The sequence below is a fragment of the Acomys minous genome (genome assembly GCF_964271855.1).
Source record: "Acomys minous genome assembly, chromosome: 19".
Lineage (NCBI taxonomy): Eukaryota > Metazoa > Chordata > Mammalia > Rodentia > Muridae > Acomys > Acomys minous.
Window position 1 is genome coordinate 17007330 of NC_140499.1, and position 21489 is coordinate 17028818.

Sequence of the window (21489 nt, forward strand, 5' to 3'; positions counted from 1 at the left end):
TCCTCTTTGGCCTAACGAACCATCTGAAAATATCAAAGGCACACATTGTGACATTGTGCCTGGGGGGTGGGGGGGGAGAGAGAAAGAGAGAGAGAGAGAGAGAGAGAGAGAGAGAGAGAGAGAGAGAGAGAGAGAGAGAGAAGTATAAGATTAGGTTGAGAACCAGGTATGGTGGCGTACACCTGTAAGCCCAGCATTCAGAGGCTGATGCAAGATGGAATGTCCCAGGCCAGCCTGGGCTATATCGGCAGACTATGTCTCAAGACAAACAAACTAATGAACTTAAAAATAAAATTGAGGCTGAGGCCCTTAGGCTGTAATTGGCCTACTTGCTTCTGACGTCAAACAAAAAACGATCCGAACAAACGCCCACAAACACAGATGTCTGCTTCTGCTCCAGGGGCAGCATGGACCCACTGATTTCCCACTCGTGACTCATTCACTGGACACCCCCACAGCTTTCCTTTGTGGCTACACGGCTATGGGGCCAACCTGAGATGACCGTGTGCGTTTCTCTTCCGGGCTGAGCAGTCGGCACTTCATTCGTGAGCGTCCTGAGTCCTGTGGTAACAATTTGTGAAGTCCTTTGAGGTGAAAGGCAAATCATAAATATTAATTATAGCCATTGTTCTGATGAAAGGAGGATTACTGCAGGCACAGAAACCTCTAAATCTACCTATTAAACTACGTCCCACCTCTCAAGTTCTTGAATGAGGGGGTTAAATTATATTAGAGAGAAGTCCCTGGGATTCCTCTGTGGTTGAAGTCTAATGAAAGGCCCGCTTTTCACATGGCATGGCTGTAGAGACACCTCCCAAAGCTTTCAGAGGCATTTTCCTGAGAGAGAGAAAAAAAAATTCAACAAAGGAACTCCAAGGCCTTAGTGTGTTTCATCAGGAGTGCAGCTCACTGGCACACAGCTCTAGCCTCTAATGTTAAAATGAACCCCGGGCTCCAGATTGAAATGTTTAAGGAGTGCAAACCACATTCAACAGCTTTTGAAGTAGTTGTGAAACTGAATAGAAAACTTAAATAAACATAGTTTTCATATTTTATACATGTTACTAGTGAGAAAAATAATGAGAAATTTATCAAGCGATTTCATCAGCATCAAAAAATGTTTCTTACGGCTGGCTGCTCTGGTCGTCACTAAGCTGGTGGAAGATGACGATTACTGTCACTATAAAATATCTTTTTTTCCCAGTCCCAGGGCTGAGAAAGGAAGGCAAAGATGTGCTACCACGTTAAAGGAAACTTCGAAAGGGGGATGAGTCAGGGGAGGGGTCATGCTTTAGTCGGTACACAGGCTGTATAAGTCTACAGACCAACAGCTTGTTCATTTGTTTACTTTTTAATGTAATTTTCACATAACAGAAAAAAAAAAGTAAATGCAGGCATTCACTGTTTTGAGACAGGGGCAAGGCTGCTTGTAGCCCTGAATGTTTAATCCTTCTGTTTTCTCCTTCATGCTGGTATTCAGGTATGCCACTGGGCCCTGCTCTTTGAAAAGGATTTTGTGTGTATGTAGTGGGGAGAGGGATGTCGGAGGCTGGGAGGAGAGGAGGGGCTGAAATCAGGGTGTAAAGTAAATAAATAAATAAAAGAAAAAGAAAATGATTTTGTAATCCCAACACCTAGAACAACAATCAGAATTAAAACTGCTGTCTCCATTCATTTGTCCATCCATTTATATACATATATTTTAGCAAATTACTCTATACAACATGTACCTTTTTTTTTTTTTTGAGACAGGGTCTCTCTGTGTAGCCTTGGCTGTCCTGGACTCGCTTTATAGACCAGGCTGGCCTCGAACTCACAGGAATCCTCCTGCCTCTGCCTCCCGAGTGCTGGGATTAAAGGCGTGCGCCACCACGCCCAGCATCACTATGTACCATTTTGTGACTACCTATTGTCACTTGATACCTGGATCATCTTGTGTCTGTTGTCCACTCAGCTAACTTTCATGGGAAGCAGTGCCTTCGTAATAGATTTTAATGGCCTGAATACTTTTTAAAAATGTTGTTTCTGAGACAGGGCTCATATTTCTCAGGCTGGCCTGCAACTGGCTATGTGGCTGAGGCCAACCTTGAGCGTTCTGTAGTGCTGGGGACTCAGTCCAGGGATGAGCGAGTGTCAGGCGAGCACTCTACCAACTGAGCTTTTTCTCCAGCCCAGAAACCTCTTTTTGGAAAAAACTACATTTCATCATTATGTTCCGACAACTTCCACTCCGTCTAGAAGTACATCCTCCTCTTTGCCTCTTGGCTAAAGTAATATAAATGTCCCTCACACAGCCTCCTCTTTGGGATTGCTAATTTCAGTTAATATGTTATCAGAACATCAAAATCCAATCCATTTGCAGCCTCTGATTGGTCTAATTTGAATTCCTTTGCTAAAATCCCTGCAAGATTTTGACTTCGAATGGGCAGTAAGGTTTTCTAAATGGAGCTGTTTTCTCTCTTACTACTCATTTGCCCACAGGTCTGTCTGTAGCCCACTGCAAGCTACATGGGTGCAGAGGAAGGAGGGCACTTACCTGTAGCTTCTGAGGTTCATGACTGGGGCCTGTGTATTCACTCACGAGAGGCAGATCAACGGCAGATCAGCTGTACTCTTCATTCATTCAAGGAAACTCCCAGAGAAGTAGAAGTCCCGTTGGTAATTTGGGAAAGCAGCACATTGGCTTTGTCTCAGAACCAAGAGGAGATGAGACGGAGACTAACTCCATCCTAGATGAGTAAAGAAGAGAGTTAGGGTGAGAAACTGTGCTGTTTGTACAACGGAGAGTCCTAGGGCTTAACAGGGAGGAGTCCCAAAAGTTAGACAAAGAGGATGCACATCTTAGAGGTGGATTTGGGACATGGCTCCAAACCGAATCAATGGGTAGACTGGGATTAAAACACAGAATGCAGCCGGGCGTGGTGGCTCACGCCTTTAATCCCAGCACTCGGGAGGCAGAGGCAGGTGGATCATTGTGAGTTCGAGGCCAGTCTGGTCTACAAAGCGGGTCCAGGACAGCCAAGGCTACACAGAGAAACCCTGTCGGGGGGGGGGGGGGGGGAGATGGGGGAGCACAGAGCGCAAAACTGTGGGTCTGTGGGAAGCAGATGTAAAGGTGAGCTTGAAAGGTGAGCTGGCAGGATGGGTAACATCTGGTTCTACAACCATCCAGGTCAGGCTCAACATGCCCAGGGTCAGGGGTCACCTCAGCTTTCCAGGATCACCTGCCAGTGACCTCGGGCCTGTGTTTCAGTGGACACAGAATGCTTGAGACTGTCTGGGTGTAGGAATAGTCCAGGGGAAACCTCCACCGGGGAAGTGATAATGGCATCGTTAGCTGGACTGTGATGCAGAAGGATCAGGGCTGCTACCTCTCGGGTGTTCCCAGGACTGTAAACATGTGGACTCTGCTACTGAGGTGAGCAGGCTGCTCAGTTTTGAGGGAGAGAGCTGAGCCAGAGAGGCTGGGCATTGGGTCTGGCTCCTGGAGGACTCTTGGACAGGTCTCATGCCTGCTTCTCACCACAGAGGTTCCCCCAACCAGACACAGAGCCCTTCAGTGGGTCAGAGAGAAGCTGGGAAAGGGTTCCATGGTGTTTGTGTCAAGGCTGAGCTCGGCTGACACTCTTTTCTCCCCGATGGAAGAGCTATGTAGAATCTCAGTAAACGCCCCTGAAGCTCATTAGCAGGTCAGAAGTGTGAACGTATTCAGTCCGTCAAATCAGCGACTCCTTTGACTTGGATCGTTCCGTCATGTTTAGTGATGGCGTCAGCTAGGGAATACATCAGTGTCTTATCAAATATTACGAGGATTCAGCCACCAGCTGAGCCGAATGGTCCGGTGAGCACCAAGAATGAAGAACCTACAGCGGACCGGATGTTCTAGGAGTAAAGGCACATGTGTGCTGTTAGAACATTCTATGAAGAATATGGCTTATATTTTGTTTTGTTTTCTTGACACGGGGTCTCACTGTGCAGGTCACACTGGCCTTGAACTTACGGTGATTCTACCCGAGCCTCCCGAGGGCTGGAAGGACAGATGGGTGTACCGCCATATCTGCCTTGTGAGTGCCTCGTTCCTACTGTGACGCTGTCTCTACGCTTTTAACGTCTGATTCTCAGCCACACTACAAACTATTACCATTTTACAAATAAGAACTCTGATGCTTAAGCTGCTAGCTAGGCGTTATGGTGTGTGCCTGTGAGGCCAGGTTTTGAAAGGCTAAGGTGGGGAGGATGTGAGTGTGAGACCACCCTGGGCTTACATTGTCAGGCTGCTTAGTGAAAGACGGTCTAAAAATAAACACCACCCCAAACACACACACACACACACACACACACACACACACACACACACACACACACACACACTATCTATCTATCTATCTATCTATCTATCTATCTATCTATCTATCTATATCAATCTTACAGAAAGAAAGAAATCATGTTAAATTCCAAATGCAGGAAATTGCTCACTGTCACTTTCCAAGTTTCCAAGTGTCATGGAAATTGAGAGGCGCTGTTGCCTGGGTTCCTGCCCTCGATCTCCTCTATGAATACTCAGGAGTGGAGACCCAGGAGTCTGCATGTGGGATGACACAAGGACTTAACTCACGGTCTCAGGCATGCTGGGCAGGAGCTGCACCATGCAGCAAGGCTCCCCACTCAGGAACCTGCAGTTTTCCAGAAGCTGATGAGTAATACAGATACTGAGGCAGAAGAGAGAGCCCCAGCTGTAGGACATACAGGGGTTTTAAACACCTTCCCCCCCCCCCCCAGCCTCTTGCCGTACAGCCCCACGCCATGCTAAGGCAATAGTGGATGATTCTTCGTCAGCTTGCAGGAGCTGTCTCCAGGATCTTTCTCTCAGACTTTCAGTCAAAACTGGGGAGTCCGAATGTGTGCCGATTTTCTTCTGCAAGACACACTACACTGTTAAGGTTGTCTTAATGAATTCCTCTCCTGACTCAGTTCTCATTTGCAGGTGGGTTCAAAGTGTTAAGTCTACGTTAGAACAGACAAGGCAAGAGGCAGGGGAGATTCGGATGGGGGTGCATTTTGTCTGGAGGGTTCTATTTGTGACGTACTTATTTGAACTTGCTGCTATTTCCCCCCCCCCCCCCCACTCCATCACTTCCAGATCACCCCTGACTGATTTCCTCTACTGCTTAGGAATTCTTGGGGGAGCTCTTCCTGGTCCAACCACATCTGCTTCCCCTTTCTGGGCTGGCCAGCTGTGTCTGCAGAAGGCTGGGTGCTTCTCAGACTGCAGGAGGGAACCCAGCTCTTTCCTACCGTCCCTTTCTGGCAGGTAGAGAGAAAGCTCATAGCTCAGGGTCTGTTACCAAGCAACGGGGTTCCATTTGCCAATTGCCACCATTTCCTTCGCATAGTATTACAGGCCTTATTTTTAACATTTAGTTCAGAGAAATTGCCGTCATTATGTGCAGTAACTTCCTTTGGAGGTTACTCATTAACCTTAGGTATTTTACTGTGTAATTATAACTGCCAGTGCCCCGGGCTTGGAAAACCTTTGAACTCCTTAAGGTATTAGGGGACGGCAGAAAGGATATTATCTGACTTTTCTTCCTTTTCCAGTTAGGTTAATTTTGGAGGTGCCTGTATTCCCCGTCCCCCCCACCCCCCAGGGGGGTAAAACTCTTCCAGCGCTTTCTTCCTCCTTTCTGGTCTCAGCCACTGAACTAAACCTGTTCGCGTCCAATTTCTTTGATACTGGGCCGCAGTGAAACTGTTTCCCCTTTGTTTTAAAGTCCTGGGGGACCCTGAGAAGTACCAGTGGCTGGGAAATGACTGGCATGCACCCTGAGGCCTCCCGGGGCTCTGCGATGCCCCTACACAATGGCTGGTATTAGATATCCCCGTACAGCCCTCTTTTGACACAACGGAAGGCCTCCTCTCGGCTTTCTGCAAGCAGCTTTTCACTCCCAGGCTCTGCGAGAGCCAGGTGCATAGCTTCATAATGCGCCTATTATACAGCCAGGCTCAGTAGCCATGGCTCACACAATGACCCTTCTGATCTGGCCACAACAGCGGGGATTGGTGCCAAGGCTTCGGTCCCCACCCACTGCAAATTTAGGTATGCTCTTCGGGTATATCTGCAGCCCCTCTTTACTCCCCCCGTCCCCCCAAAAGGGGGAGGGGGCTGTGTGCACGCCTATACATACTCTGTTTCGAGACAAACAAGAGTGACTGGGGCAAACCACCTGCGCGCGCAGCTCCGGGTCTTTCCGGCCTCCGCCCAGACATTCCAGGTAACCCGAGGAGGGCTGGGCGGCCACGTGACCGTGTTGGCGAGGGAGCACCTTGCTCCAGCAGGGACAGGTGAGCCCCCGCACCTTGACGGGAGCGTGCATTTTGCAAACCCAGGTCTGCACCGCCCCACTGCTGCTTTGATCGGGACAAATGAAAGGCTGGACTGGCATTTCGGCTTCACGGAGCTGAACCGCAGGATCCCAGCAGGATCCCAGCAGGGACCCAGCAGCCCAGCACTTCAAGTCTCCTGAAGGCCAGAGCACAGAGCTGCCTACCCTGCAACACACATCTTTCATCTTCAGGATGGGGAGCAGCGAGGAACGTTTTGGGTTACTTTAAAGGACTTGCTGCTGCTTTTTTTCTCCCCAATGTAAAGAGCTGGCGGAGGTTTCTCTGACGGTAAAAACATGTTGTCACACGTGACCTAACAGCTCAGCTGCTCCAGCGCCCATTAGTCAATCAGCCAACACCTCAAGCACCGGTGTTCACTGGGGAGAAGGTTGACCGGCACTGCTCTGCTCTCACAGTGTTTATGGGTTAGTTCACGCTTGGGAAAGGGCGTGTGAAGCCAGGGAAATGTATACCAACTGCGAACTCTCCGCAGTGCCAGTACCGTGGGGGTACCCTCCTTCATTCCTCCTGACACCCTGTCAAGTAGGTATTCAGTTATCACCCCCAGTCTACAGGCATTTTAGAGAGGTCATTTGCCCAAGTTCTCAGTGTGGGCATTAAGCTGTGGCGGTGGTCACAATGTCAGAGTCACCGGGCCTGCGCCTGCCTGCACTAGTTTGCCCTGCTTCTCTCTGGAAGACAGAGTCCCTGCCTGCAGTCACGGTCCAGAGCGTTCTTTTCCCATTTCACGTTTTCTTTTTGAGGTAAGGTCTTCTGCCCAGTCTGGCCTTGAACTTACTGTGTTGCTGAGGAGGCCCTTCAGCTTCCGATGTGTGCCCAAAGCTGCCCCTACTTAAGTTTATTCTGCTTTGGCTGTGCAGAGGAGCCAGGCCCCAGTGACTGTGGTCTCCTCAGGCAGCGGTGATCTCGTCCTGCCCTCTGAGCATTTTATTTCAGAGGAACTGTGACATCTACAACCCGGACCTTCACCAGATGGTCTCCTAAATCTCCCCCTCTGAGGTCGGTGACTCTCGCAGCAGCTGCTTTCCTGTAAGGCAGTCACGTTCTGTCACCCAAAGCCCGGTCTACCGTCCAGGCATCCTTAGCTCAACCTGCTACATCCGGGTCATTCAACTCCCGCACCATACCTCAAGAGCCAGACAGGATGTGGTTTCTCAAGGAGGCCAACATCTTGATACTTTTTTAAGAGTCTGGAACCCCAGCCAATAGGGTTTTATGAGTATAGTGGGGAGACACATCCTTTGACCTGGTATATAATCTCACTTCTCTGGACGCTGGGCTAATTACAGCCGGTTCCTTCGGGCATAGAAATGAGTGGGAAACGTAATGATGTTTGAAAATGAACCCCAGGATGCTTGTTCTCTATGTTGCTGAGGCCTGGACCTCCTGGACCCTGCAGCTTAGGCTCAGTGTCCCATCTCTTAGTTGACAGACAGTTCAGTTCCTGGAGACTAAGGGCTTCATTCTGCAATCACTGAGTGCCTCTGTGGGAAGGCGGAGAAAGCAACTGAAAAACAAACAAACAAACAAACAAACAAACAAACGACCAAGGCCTGTGCCCACCAGTCTCGTCACCCCTGGAAGCCCCAGGAACCTCATCTTGTAGGAGACAAACTGGAAGTGTGCCTTTAAAAAATCAGAGCAACTCTCGCATTTTATTGTATTAATTTTGATTTGGTTCGGGTGCTCAGGATTGCCGGGGTGTCTGTGCAAGGTTGAAATCGAGAGGGGAGGATGCGCGACAGACAGACCCGTTTCTGCAGAGAACGGATGGGCTGCCGAGTGGCTGCTGATGCCTGTGCCTGCTCAGCTCCTGTAACTGGCCTGTTGCTCTCCTTGGAAGTGCCCATGAAGGGAAGAAGAACCCCGGAAATGAAGATCGGCTCCAGGTAGTGGGGGTGCCATAGTTGTTGGATACAGGGGATGTTGCTTCATTGGAACTTGAGAGCCATTACTGATTTCTGAGGGCAGAGTTTTGATTCATTTGTAGCTATGCTATGAATAATAAAGACTAATGGTACAGAAATTATCTCTGCATATAAGATCCCCAGGAAGAGCTACCCAGAGCAGGTGTGCGAGCTCCAAGCATGGGCAGAGACCCACGCTGCTCCAGGAGTTTGGCTTTTGTGTTCCAAAGCACCACATTCATTCTCAGAGTTACCTCAGGGTCACTGGTGGTTATTAGACTCCATCCATTACACTTGGATTAAAGGCTGAGCGAAGGAGAGAGAGAGGGAACAGCAACACGGATGTGTAGCCCAGCCAGGCTAGTCTCCCTAGCATCCCTCGTGGGTGACATCATTGGCCAGAACTCAGCATGAGGCAGACCCTGTTCTGGACAGTGCAACAGCCAGTTGGAAGAGATCTCTTAATAAGAGGACGTGGCACTCAGGAGGCAGAGGTAGATGGATCTCTGTGAGTTCGAAGCCAGCCTGTTCTACAAAAGTGAGTCTAGGACAGCCAGGGCTGCATAGAAAACATGTTTTGGAAAACCAAAACCGAGACGACGACGATGACGACGACGACGGTGACGACAACGATGATGATAAAAAATAAGAGAACATGGCTGGATACCAAGAGGTAGTCGGGGGCCTCTGTATTAGGGTGGTCGTTCGAACTCTGGACTAGAGTTGTTTATTTGAAGGCAGTCAGTGAGGCACTGGGGGCTGGATGGAAGGAGTGAAGACCTGGCCTGCAGGAACCGTGGACATGAATGGATAGGAAGACAAGGTTTTCTAGTTGAGCTGAGAAATCAGGAGCAGTGCCAAAGGGAGAAGGTAATGTCATTAGCTGACCTTAGGGAAGAAGGTCATGGATTAGGAGTCAGACTTCCAGAACGTGTCCCGTGGGCTGGCGCTCAGGGATGCTGATGTGGATACTGCCCAGTGGACACTGGACCCACCTTATTTAAAAACATTCTTCTGTCTGTAGGATGTCTTAAGATGTCTCATGTATTTTGTAGTCTCATAAATTGCTACATAGGGTTCTCTTACCTGTGTCAGGGGAGAGGTAGATGGCTGCCTCCTTCCGCTGCAATCCCATTGGCCCTGAGGGTCCCGAGAATCATAGCAAGATGATGTTCCTGAAAACGCGCCTCCCCTTCCTCTATTCCTTCCCCTTCCTTCCCGTTTTCCTTCCGCTCCCTAATTCAGTTTCTGCCTTTCTCTGAGCCTGTGTGGTGGTAGGAAGCGCGAGCTCAGTGCCTCAGCTACACAACCAGAGTAACACAAATCTTAAGATGCTTGCCTGCATATTGTATATTTTAGTAAAGCGTGGTTACGTACAAACTCCTCCACTAAATCTGCCTTTGTCTTAGTGCCGAGGGCTTGCCACGGTGTTCTCACCTGCCCTGCACTCTGTACTCTACTGCAACTCCACAACACCAGTGCTAAGCAAGCACTAAGAATTAAGCAAGGCTTTTAGGGCTTGGGTGGGAAAGCACCTTAGGGCTTCTAGGATCCAGCCCTGACATTACCCGACACCCACAACAGATCCCGTGGTCCCCTCTTCCAGCTCCACCCTTGGGGTAGAAACTGCCTACCCCCACATGGGCTGATAGACAGGCAGAAACTGAATTAGGGACGGAAGAAGGGAAAGGGGACGGGAGGCACATTTTTGTTTGTTTGTTTTTATCCTTTAAAAAACAAATTTATTTATTTATTTATTCACTTTACATCCCAGTTGTAGCCCCCTCCCACCTCTCCTTCCGGTCCTATCCTCCTTCCCTCTTCCCCATATCCTCCCTGCCCTACTCCTCAGAAAAGGGGAGCCACCCCCCCATCTCATCCCATCAAGTCGTATCAGGACTGAGCACATCCTCGACCACAGTGGCCTGGTGAGGCACCCCCCCCCCAACACACACACTTTATCGAAAAGCATGCAGGAAAATCCTTGTCAGAGACAGGCCCCCTCCCCATCCTAGAGGACCCACATGAAGCCTGAGCTGCCCATCAGATGCATCTGTGTAGGGGGCCTAGGTCCAAACATGGTCCTTGGTTGGTGTTTCAGTCCCAGGTTAGTTGGCTCTGTTGGTCTTCCTGTGGAGCTCCTGTTCCCACCTGGACCCTCTGTCCTTCTCAGGAGGCACATGATTATGAACATCATCTTCTCTTCCTAGGATGCACTTGGCTGCCTTCCAAGTCCTTGATCTCCACCGCTCCCCATCCCTCCTCTTCCTCTTCCACTCTCACGCCTTGTTTCCCAGCATGTTTTGTGGGTACCAGCCTCAGACCCACCCAGAGTTTGACCAGGCTTTCAGATTCAGAGCCTCTAGGGGATGGTGGGGGGATTCCGGGCTCTCTGGTTGTGTAAGCCCCCCCTCAGGGGTTCTCCACCACTTAGTCCCCCTGCTCTGCCTCAGAAGACCACAAGCTTGGCACGCAGACCCACCTCATCCTGGGCTGCTTCTTGCGATGGTCACACTCTGGCAGGCTTTGTCCTCAGTCCACTTGCAGACTCCTCAGCTCTGCCCTCTTACCTGGCTTCTTACTGAACTGTAGCCCTGTTAGGCCCTAGGTGTTAGGAAGGACCCTTCATACTATCTGTTGTAACCCCACCCCCCACCCCCCACACCAGTTAGGCATTTTTTTTTAAATCTGCCTGTGCATTTGATAGACGAGGACGCAGCCTAAAAGGAATATATGCATTGAGCTTCACCTTGTTGGAGGACATCGTAATAAGTGTGTAAGGGATGCATGGGAGAGAGAATGGTTTGCTCAGCCACAGTACTTCCGGGAGAGTCCCTGGAAACCCGGACTTCCTGTTTGTCTAACATTACTTTTACTAAGACCCCTGGCTGAGAAGAGGGAAGAGATAAGGAGTGGCGAGTGGGGGCAGGGGTGGGGGTGGGGGCGGGGGCGGGGGCGGGGGCGGGGGCGGGGGCGGGGGCGGGGGCGGGGGCGGGGGCGGGGGCGGGGGCGGGGGCGGGGGCGGGGGCGGGGGTAGGGGCGGGGATGGGGGGAGGGGCAGGGGTGGGGGTGGGGGTGGAGTCTGTGTTTAGCTATGAAAGCAGGACCAGCTGAACCGTGGGAACCTTTGGAGAGTGTGATGGGGGCCAGCCAGGGAGGCCCCAAAATAGACGGACTAGGACTAGCAGGATTAGGGAAAACCTGTGTGGGGCCAGAGAGAAAGCTCAGTGAGCAAAGCGTTTACTGTACAAACACGGGGGCCTGAGTTCGAGCAACAGGACCCATGTAAGGAAAGGCAGGCAGGGTGGGGCCACTTGTCATCTCGGTGCTGAGGAGGGAGAGTCAGGGGACCCGTGTGCCTCACTAGCCAGCCAGACTTGCTGGATTGGTGAGCCTCAGCCCAATGAGAGGCCAGGGCTCAACTAAAATGATGTGCATGGCTCCTGAAGAGTGACACTTGAGGCTGCCCCGTGCGCTTCACACTCATGCACTCGTCACCATGGGCCTCTTCCGCCCCATCAACACAGGCGCATACAAATTGTGGGCTGTGTGACTGTTAATTATTATAGGACTGGCTGAGGTGCGGGTCAGGGAATGAGGAGAAGAGGACGCTATGGGCCCAGGCAAGGAGCGAACAGGTATGTTAAAGCACTGTCTCCCCAGGGGAGATGTGGAGCTTAAAAAGACATACTCTGGATAGTTTCCTTCATAACGTTATCAGAAGCGGCCACTCCCCTGGCCGCCCTTTGGGTATGACGCAGTACAAACTTAAGGCAAGAGGGGATCGAGGAGAGCAGTTTTAAAGTTACTGTCCCTTGGCTGAGGGAGGTCACCGTTGGTAAGGTCCTGCTGGGTTTCTAGTCAGGCTTGAAGGAATGCTTGCTCTGACAGGAGACTTTGAACAGCCGGCTTCCTCTTCCTTCCTTCCCTCGGGGCACTGGTTAATGACTTGGGATTGGTGGTGGGGGGAGGTGGGGGGGGGCTGGGGGGTTGGGGGGTTGGGGATGGTGAGGGTGGATGTGGGAGTGGGGTGGTGGGGGATGGGAGGTTAAGGGGTGGGGGTGGGGGGCAGGGGTTGGGTGGAGGCAGTTGGGGATGGGGGTGGTGTTGGGGCTGGTGGTCGGGGTGGGGGTGGGGGTGGGGGTGGGGGGTAGGGGATGGGGGGTAGAAGTTGGAGAGTTGGGGGTGGTGGAGTCAAGGGGTGGGGGTGGGGGTGGGGGTGGGGGGGTGGCGAGGTGCTTTCTTCCAGGAGCCTTCCCTGAAGCCCGCAGGAGCACAGCTGCTCTGGCTGTCTAACCTTTGCTTTTATCTGTCTGGCTTTGGCCTCTTGGTGTGCAATGCCTTGGTTGAGTTGTTTGTTTTCAAATTGTATGTGCTGAGGGTGAAACACGACAGCGGAATCCGATTGTCCCTTCACCTGAAGAAGGGACAGGCTTCGGCTCTGTGCGGCTGAGGTTGCCCATTCTGTGCTGGTCATTGCTGGTTTATTTTAACAGCATGTGGGAGAGCCTGGTGGGCAGAAAAACCCTGAGTCCCTGTCAGTGTTCGAGCTCACAAGCTTAGCAACCAGCCTGGCCCATCCCTGCTCATGCTACTGGTGCCCCTGGCACCGGCGCCCCCCCCCCCCACCACTGGACACCTAATGGTACAGCTGACAGAGTTGTGGTCAGGACCGAACAAGTGTGTTTGAAAATGGTGGCAGTGTTTCCCTGGATGGGACCTTAGTCTGTCACACACTCCAACAAAATGAGGGCGAAGAAGCCAAAAAGAACCTTTTAAAGAAACAGCGGAGGCAGTAGGAAATGCTGCTGGTTCAGGCTTGCTTTCCTGGCTCGTGTGGTCTCATTCCAACCTGTTGCCATGGGCTCTGGCCTGTCTGTGGGACACCCTGGTGCAGGGGCCTCTGAGGAAGGCAACTTCTACATTTCTGTTTAACTGGGCTCCTTGCCAAAGCCGGAGTTCAAAGTGCAGTTTCCAGTAATTTGCAGGGACTTCTCCAGTGGGTTCACTGGGCCAGGGCAGAAGCCTGCAAGCCCAGGGAACATTTCCTAATTGCTCTCCTTCCATGGGAAGAGAGGGAAGGTACTTGAGGCCCTTGCTCGCAGTTGTTCCACTGGCTTCCGCAGCTGACTGGGCCTCTCCATCTCTGGCCTTCCCCAGCCCTTCCTCTTCCATCCCATACTGCCATGGGGACCTGGTTCAGAATGAAGCCAGATCTTAACATTACTGCCTTATAGCTACCCCTTTCTTAGAGCACAAGGGCAGCCTGTGTTGTCTTTTCTCCTCTGCAACTCTGCCCCCCCCCCACACCCGCTATCTCCACCCTGTAGCTTCTGTGTCTCTCAGAACACCAAGGTAATTGGGAGGGAACTTTTGTTAAATGACGGGGTGAGTAATGGTGGAGGAGGAGTCTTACATCAGAGCAGTGTCTGGTAGCACATTGGCCTCTGTCAAGTAGACACACACTGGGACAGTGTTTTGATGAGTTGTGTTTCCTCTGGCCTCGGATGAGTCACTCCCGACATGGGAAGGACCTGGCTCGAAGCTGTCTTCTACGGTTGAGCAAGGAAAGTCTTAGGCCACGGAGAACGTCAGCACTGGGAACAAGACCCTACCTCAGGTAGCCCGAGGCCGCTGAAGCAAACCCCAGAGCACACAGGGAGCATGGAGACATTAGTCTCCACGCTATGCTTCCCTGCCCTGTGTTTCTACAACATACTCGTTGTTGTTGTTTGTTTGTTTTTGTTTTCTTCACTTGCTAATTCTCACAGACTGGCTCTCAGAAACCCACTTCTGGCAACTTAACATTATAGTATCCTTCTGTAGCAGTTGGGGTTGATGGTGGTGATTGAGGGGATCCCCCCCCATTAGAGGGGTTTGTCTGTGTCTGACTAAGAAACGCAAAGCCATGTTGTTGTAAGATATTATTTAAATATTTTTACTGTCTGACCAGTGCCCATCGAAACCATCTGAATAAGTGTCTCTACAATGCCAAAATCGCTCACCAAAGCTTTAAAAAAGCTTTTTAGTTGTATGGTTTTTATTAAATAATTAACTGGCTTGTGTAGCTTCACTAGGTTGCTTTTTAAAAAACAACTTATGTTAACCATGCAATGGTGTTGCACACCTTTAATCTCAGCACTCAGGAGGCAGAGGCAGGAGGATCTCTATGGGCCAGCCTGCTCTACAAATCAAGTTCCAGGACAGCTAAGGCTGTTACATTGAGAAACCCTGTCTCAAAAATCCAAAATCAAACAAACTTACATAAGTGAATTGGTAATTTATTTTTAAAATGTCTTATGAGCCCATGAAGAGTCCAAATAGCTCTGTAGTCTGTAGTTATAATTTAAAAAGAAAAAAAAACACTTATGACTATTCATCTTAAAAATAAATCCCAGGTGCCTTGCTAAGTCTTTAGCAAATGCTGGTGATGTTGAGTGGTGATGTTTTTCAAACTTCTCCTGCAGTGAGCCAGGTGGATGCCTCAGTTGATGAAGCGCTTGCCACATACGCATGGGGACCTGAGTTTGCATTCCCGGCACCCACATAAAAACTGGGTACAGTAGGCAACACCCTTATACAACTGCCTACACCAAGGAGGGGGAGGCATGTGACTCTGAAGGATTTGTCGGCCCGCCAGCCTAACCGAACCAGGCTCAGTGAATGAATGACTCTATCAACAACAATAAGATGGGGAGGAGGAAGACACACAGTGTAGACACACACACACACACACACACACACACACACACACACACACGTATGTCCCCCACCCCCAACTCTCTCTCTCTCTTAAATGTCAGTTTAAGAGACATTTAAATCACAATGAAATGAAGCTAAGTAATTTAGAGTCTTGGACAAAGATTGTCACCACAAGTCTGCTCTCTTGGAGCATGGCTCCCCACACAGAAGATTACCTGCCACACACCCCTTTGCGAGAGAACCCGGGCATCTCAGGAAGATGCGGGAATGTGCATATCACTTCTGCATGCTTTTGGTAGTCACGGCTGGTGGTCTGGTTAACTGTAATTAGATCTTTCTGGAAATAGCATTGACAGTTTCATCTACTTCCGAGGCACCCGAAGAAGCCATGATACTTGTCCATTTCCGTGAGGCCAGACGCTCTGAGGTTTTGATCTTGAGAAAGTGCCATATGCTCTGGTCATTTGCACCCCCATCTCATGACACCTCAGGGGACTCTGTGATTCTTCACACATCCTCCTTCATGGTGCTGTAAAACTAAGAGATCAACATTTGGTTCTTCTGTGAACCCGCCCTGACCCCCTCCAAAAGTCACCCATGTGGGTATTGGGAACGATACGGGAAAGCTCAGGAACATCAAAGTTCTGAGGGAGAAGTATTTTTGTATTTATGCAATTTTTAATATCGTATTTTATGCTTCACTAATATATAAAAGGCCTGAAGCATCCGTTGGATTTTAAAACAAATGTGCTTTCAAACATTGGAGAGGATGTTTCATGCTACAGTGAGGTTGGCGAGTTTGATTGGCAGAGGAACTTCTGGGGGGTCACACGGTCAGCTTTTGTTGCGATGTTTGGGTGCCTTGGAAAATATTTTTAAAACAACCGTACTCTAACAACCGGTTCTTCTTCACTGTTTAGAATAAGAACCATCAGCCACAGACGTATGGGACTTACACATACACCACTGAGAGTGACGTAAGCAACGTGGTCTCTGTCTTCTCCACAGTGCAGAAAACAGTGGCATCAAAGACTGGGGATGCCTTGGTGAGAAGACCTCAGAAAAGGGAAGAGACGCCGCAGATGCGCTGCCATGTTCGAGGCTCTGGCTTCCAGCCCCAGGGCTTGTGTACATGGTGCAAACCCAGGCCTCACACAACGAAGGCATTGGAGACAATTCCTCACACTGCCGGAGCGGCCGTGGAGCCCTGTTCAGGGCACAGTTCCACCATGGGGTGTGAATCTACAATTTTAAAAAATTGATGTATTTTAATTGTATGTGTATGGTTGCTGGCTTGCGTGTATGTCTGTGCACCATGTGCAGCGTCCTGGATGTCAGCAGAGGGCAGCTGAGCCCTGGGAGCCGGACTTACAGACAGTTGTTAGCAGCTGCGTGGGGGCAGGAGATCGAACCTGGGTCCTTCTCGGGAACAACAAGTGCTTTGAACTGCAGAGCCATCTCTTCAGCCTCCTATTTCTACTTTTCATCCCACCTCTTCCTCTTCGTTTTCTTTGGTTTTCTTCCGAACTCAAGATCTGAGAGCCATGCTGACGACAGAGTGGGAAGGAGAGGACTGAAACCTAAGCAATGCCTTCCACACCACTTAAACCTCGCACACCACCGACACCAAGTGCTGTTCCTTCATTGCCCCACCTACCTTGGCTTTTTTATGTGGGTTCTGGGGACCCAACTCAAGTTGTAGGGTTGAGTGTTGAACACTTACCTGCTCAGCCATCTGGCTGGCCCTCTTTTGTTTTTGTTTTTGTTTTGTTTTGTTTTCGAATTGTTTAATATCAGGATTACTAAGTGTGGGTGGAAATTGCAAGTTCTTACAGTGCCCGTGTTAACATTCCAAAAATACCCCCTTTCTTCCAAGATTGTCATATCTATTATTATTAAAACAACAACAACAAAAAACTATACAACTTTTAAGAGTCAAATGGCTTTTCCAAGCCAGCCCTCCAATCTCAGACATAAAACCTCACTGTGTTAAGAAAAGGGAACCAGGCAGTATGTTGGAAGAATGTAAACTCAAGAGAAACAAAAAAATGTAAAAGGTTAGGCATGGAATTATTTCCACAGCTTTTGTTCATGAAACATGTTAAGTTAAAACCTGCTTTCCTGAGCCCATTTAGTGTTGAGATGTGTAAAATGAGAGGCTCGTTCTAGATGTAGGAGCCATCCTTCCTCAACAATCCTGCAGGCGTGCTGCAAGCAAGCGTGTCTGGAAGCTGCTTCCTTCTCCAGCCTGCCTCTAGGAGCTGAGGGTGGCAAGAGCCAGAGAGACGAGCTCTCCTTTTTGTCTTTGGTTGTGTTGTTGGAAAGAAGAAAGAAGAAGAAGAAGAAGAAGAAGAAGAAGAAGAAGAAGAAGAAGAAGAAGAGATGTGGTTTGTTCTGGAGCATATATAAGTGACTGAGGCCTGTGAAAGTATGTTTCCATCTTCCCCAAACACAGTGTTCCAACGTGGAAGCTGTTTCATGAAGCTTTGTAGTTTTACGGAACAGATTAAGTCATAAATTGGGCCAAGTTTAAAATACTCTGGAGGCCATGTCAGAAAGGTGGTTACTGCAAGATGGGCGAAGCTTAGCTATGGGCCTAAGACACTGTCTGATGATATCCTTAGCTTTTGGTTTGGTGGAAGCCAGGGCTCTGCTACATTAATAGATTCCCAAAGCATCTTTTTTTTCTGTTAAGTCACTGGATGTGGGTTTTGACACAGAGGTGGGCAAAGAATTCAGGGGGCTAAAGCTAGCTCAGGATAAGGTAATTAGCCTTTGCACCTGCACCACTCCTGCTTTTCCTTGGTGCTGCAGCTCTGGTCTGTCATTGAGTCTCCGCAGACACAGCTTCTTTCCAGGAATTCTTGTTCGCAGGTGGCTTGGAGTGATTCTGTGATGTACTGTAAATATACAATGTGCCTTGTGTGTATTTATGAGTTCTCTAAACACTAGGCGTTATCAAGAACTTGTGACAGCCACACAGGACTAACACAGAGAAGGGATGTGGTGGGACGGTCACACCCTAGAGGCAATGGATGGGAGGTTGGGTGGTGGTCTTTTATTTTATTTTATTTTATTTTTTATTTTTAACATCTATTTATGTATTGTGAGTAATACAGAGCATGTGTAATACGTGTGTAATACAGAGCATGTGTGGAAATGTGCATGTCAGTGAAATTTTTGTGAGTCTATTCTTTCCTCCTACTATGTGGGTCTCAGAACTGGACCTGGGTCATCAGGCTTGGGAACAAGTGCTTTTGCCTTCTGTGCCACCTCCTGGTCTGGGTTGCACTCTGCTAGCCGATGCCCCTGATGATCTCTCAGCTTCCCAAAAGTTTCCAAGAGTTTTCATGCTAGCAGCCTCCTCACTTGGCCATATTTCCTTTCCTCGGTTTCTTTTGCCAGCTTAGTTTTGTTTAACTTCTTATTTTCTCCAGCGGGTTAAGGATCCCACCCATGGCTTCCCACAGCGAGACAAGTGTTCCACTTCATGTCTGCAACCCTCTTTTAAACATGTTCACTGTTAGCCAGAGGTGTGGCTACATGCTTTTCATCTCAGAGGCAGGCAGATCTCTGTGGGGTCAAGGCCAGCCTGGTCAATCTAGTGAGTTCCAGGGCAGCCTGAGCTACATAGTGGGTCCCTCAAAGAACTCCAAAACAACAAGCCAAGAAAAAAAAATTTAACATTTATTCAGGTTCAGTGACTCATGTCTGCAATCTCAGCACTCGGGGCGACTCAAGCGAATTTTAGCCATCCATGCCCTGTCCGAGGCTGAGCACCCCATTGACATTTATTGTCTGTACTTTGATCAATTACGAGTGTCTGTGTTTACCACCAGCAAACACCAGCTACTGCACAAAGCACCTTGCATGAAGTCTGAGCACTACACTAGTCTACCAGACACAGATTCAAACTTAGAAGGCAGTTTGGTAACAGTACCCATTTAAGAAAACAATTGTAGCTTCATCCCTGTGGCCTGTGAATTACTGAGCCGTTCCTGACCATGGGTTGGTTCTTGGACAGATTTCCTCTGGAACAGACCTGAAATCCAATCAGAAAGTGGTTGGTTACCCTCATAACACGTGTGCCCACCAATGGGCATTTCTTGCCATGCTGGTGTTTATTGTAGTTCAGGGGGCTCACGGATGGATAAAACTAATGATGACACTTCCCCTCCTGCCCTGCATTTTACATACTTCTTTCCAGTACTTCGAGAGCTAGTCAGCAGGGAGGAAGCTTGCTGGTCAACACCAACTTGATTTCTCCATGTTCTGTGGCCAAAGTGTGGTATCTTCAGCAATAGGGTCTTAGCATCAAGTTCTGGTGGGCACTCTGGTCATAGCCTATATGGTTTTGGGGTAGGGGTATCTCAGGTCACCCCTGACCAATAACCTAAGGGAAGCTATTCTGCTCTTGACACTGGTGCCAATTGGCCTCTTACCTGTGGGCTCTCGTGACTGAACTTGAGACCCAGGTGACATGTCAGCATTCACCCCTGCACTTGTCTTGCATCTGCAATGAATACCCTAGGGAAGGGTGCTCAGTTTTCTTATCTATAAAATGAGGACAGTCGGGAAATGACTCTTAAGATGCTTTTGTGAGAATTCAATGAGACATTGTACAGCAGCAAGCATATCTGGTGACCTGCTTGAACACGGTAGGCATGCAATAAATATTATGATAATGATGATAATAATATTTTACATATATGTTTTTGTCTCATTTTTTATAAATCCAAATCTAATAATGATGATAATGATGTTGTCCATATATATTTTTATCTTCTGGGGATGGAATCTAGGATTTCACGGATGATAGTCAAGTACTCTATCCCTAAGCTATGTGTATTTTCTTAGTATAGCAGCATGTGATTCTGGTCAGTAGAAACAGTTGGGTGTAGGAGAGCAAGACAGAGCGGTGGGAAAATGGAAAAGGACGTTGAAAAATGAAATGACTAAATAATGTGTTTATGTTATCAACATGTTACTGATCCTATGATAAAAGTTACATAAAAGACACATATGTGTGTGTACACAATAAGTACTCATAAATGAGTGTGTCTTGGAGGTGCTGGGATTCCCAGTGGACTTCCTTCCTCACATGTTGTGTATTGGATATTTTACAATAAGCGGAAATTATTTATGTAGTCCGGGGGGGGGCGGGCAGAGGACAGTAAAATCTTTTTACTGTTAGGAAAGAATGAAGCAACAGTCCATCTCCAAGGCTCTCTGAGGGGAAGAAAGGGGCCTTTCTTGGGCCACTTGGAACAAACACCAGGACATGAGGTCTGAGCAGAGGGCAGATTTGTGCTGTGTGGATCCAACGCCTGCTGCCGCAGTCTTCTGCGGAACTCGGTGTAAACCAGAAGCACTAGAAACTCAGATTAACACATCCTCCTGAAAGCACATACAAGTGAGTTATAGACACTCACATTTTTACATGATTCAGCCACAGTGGCTACAAGGGATCCAAATCTACAAAGTTTTTTGTTTGTTTGTTTGTTTGTTTGTTTTTATAAAATACCATGAGTGATGAAGTTTTGATAAATGATAAACTTCTGATCACAGCCAGATGCAATTCGAGCTCCAGGGAACCCAACACCCTCTTCTGGATCCCATAGGCACCTGTACTCACATGCATGAATCTTCACAGAGACACAAGCATATATGTATAACTAAAATAAATCTAATTTTTAAATTCTCTCATATATTGCATCCTGACCACAGTTTCCCCTTCCTTCCTTTCCCTAGTCTCTCCCCACCACTTCTCCTCTCCCCCAGATCCATCCCCCCACCTCCCCTCAAAAAAGAACAGGCCTCTCAGAGACATCAATCAAACTCAGCATAAGGAGCTAAAATAAGACCAGGCTTATACCATCATATAAGGCTGGATGAAGTGACCAGTAGGAGGAGAGGGGTCCTCCCAAGGTAGGTGAAAGAGACAAGGACAGCCCTCCCCCACCTCCCACCATTAGGATTCCCACAAGAACGCCAGGGTCCTCAGGCATAATTTATATGCAGAGAACCTAGGTAAGGCCCCTACAGGCTCCCAGATCTCTGCAAGCCCTCATGATGATTCTATGGGCCGTGTTCTTGTGGTGTGTCCCTGACCCCTCTGGTTCCTCCAAGCTTTTCTTCTCTTCCTCTGCAAGACAACCCAGACTCTGCCTAGTGTCTGGTGTGGGACTCTGCAGCTGCTTTCACCAGTTGCTGGATGAAGTCTGTGTGGTCTCTCTGATGACAATTACACTAGGCTCTGGTCCCAGCACATGCTACAGGCACGGCAAACTGTATAGGTTGGAGGTTTTGTGGCTGGGTTGGTGTCCCAGTCCCTCCACTTGAGGCCTTTCCTGGTTACAGAGGATGGCCAGTTCAGGCCCTGTGTCCTCCCCATTACTAGGAATCTTGGCTAGAGTTACTCATAGTAAATCTAAAATCTTAAAATCCAAAGTTCTCTGTTAAAACACATCACTTC

General features: G+C 48.9%; 1 long non-coding RNA gene across 1 annotated transcript; it reads left to right on the forward strand.

Moving 5' to 3' along the window:
- Positions 1–5744: 5744 nt before the first annotated feature.
- Positions 5745–17344, forward strand: LOC311589732. The gene is made up of 2 exons (XR_014776639.1): positions 5745–8294; positions 15935–17344. It is a non-coding gene; the product is annotated as an uncharacterized lncRNA (long non-coding RNA).
- The last annotated feature ends 4145 nt before the right edge of the window (positions 17345–21489 follow it).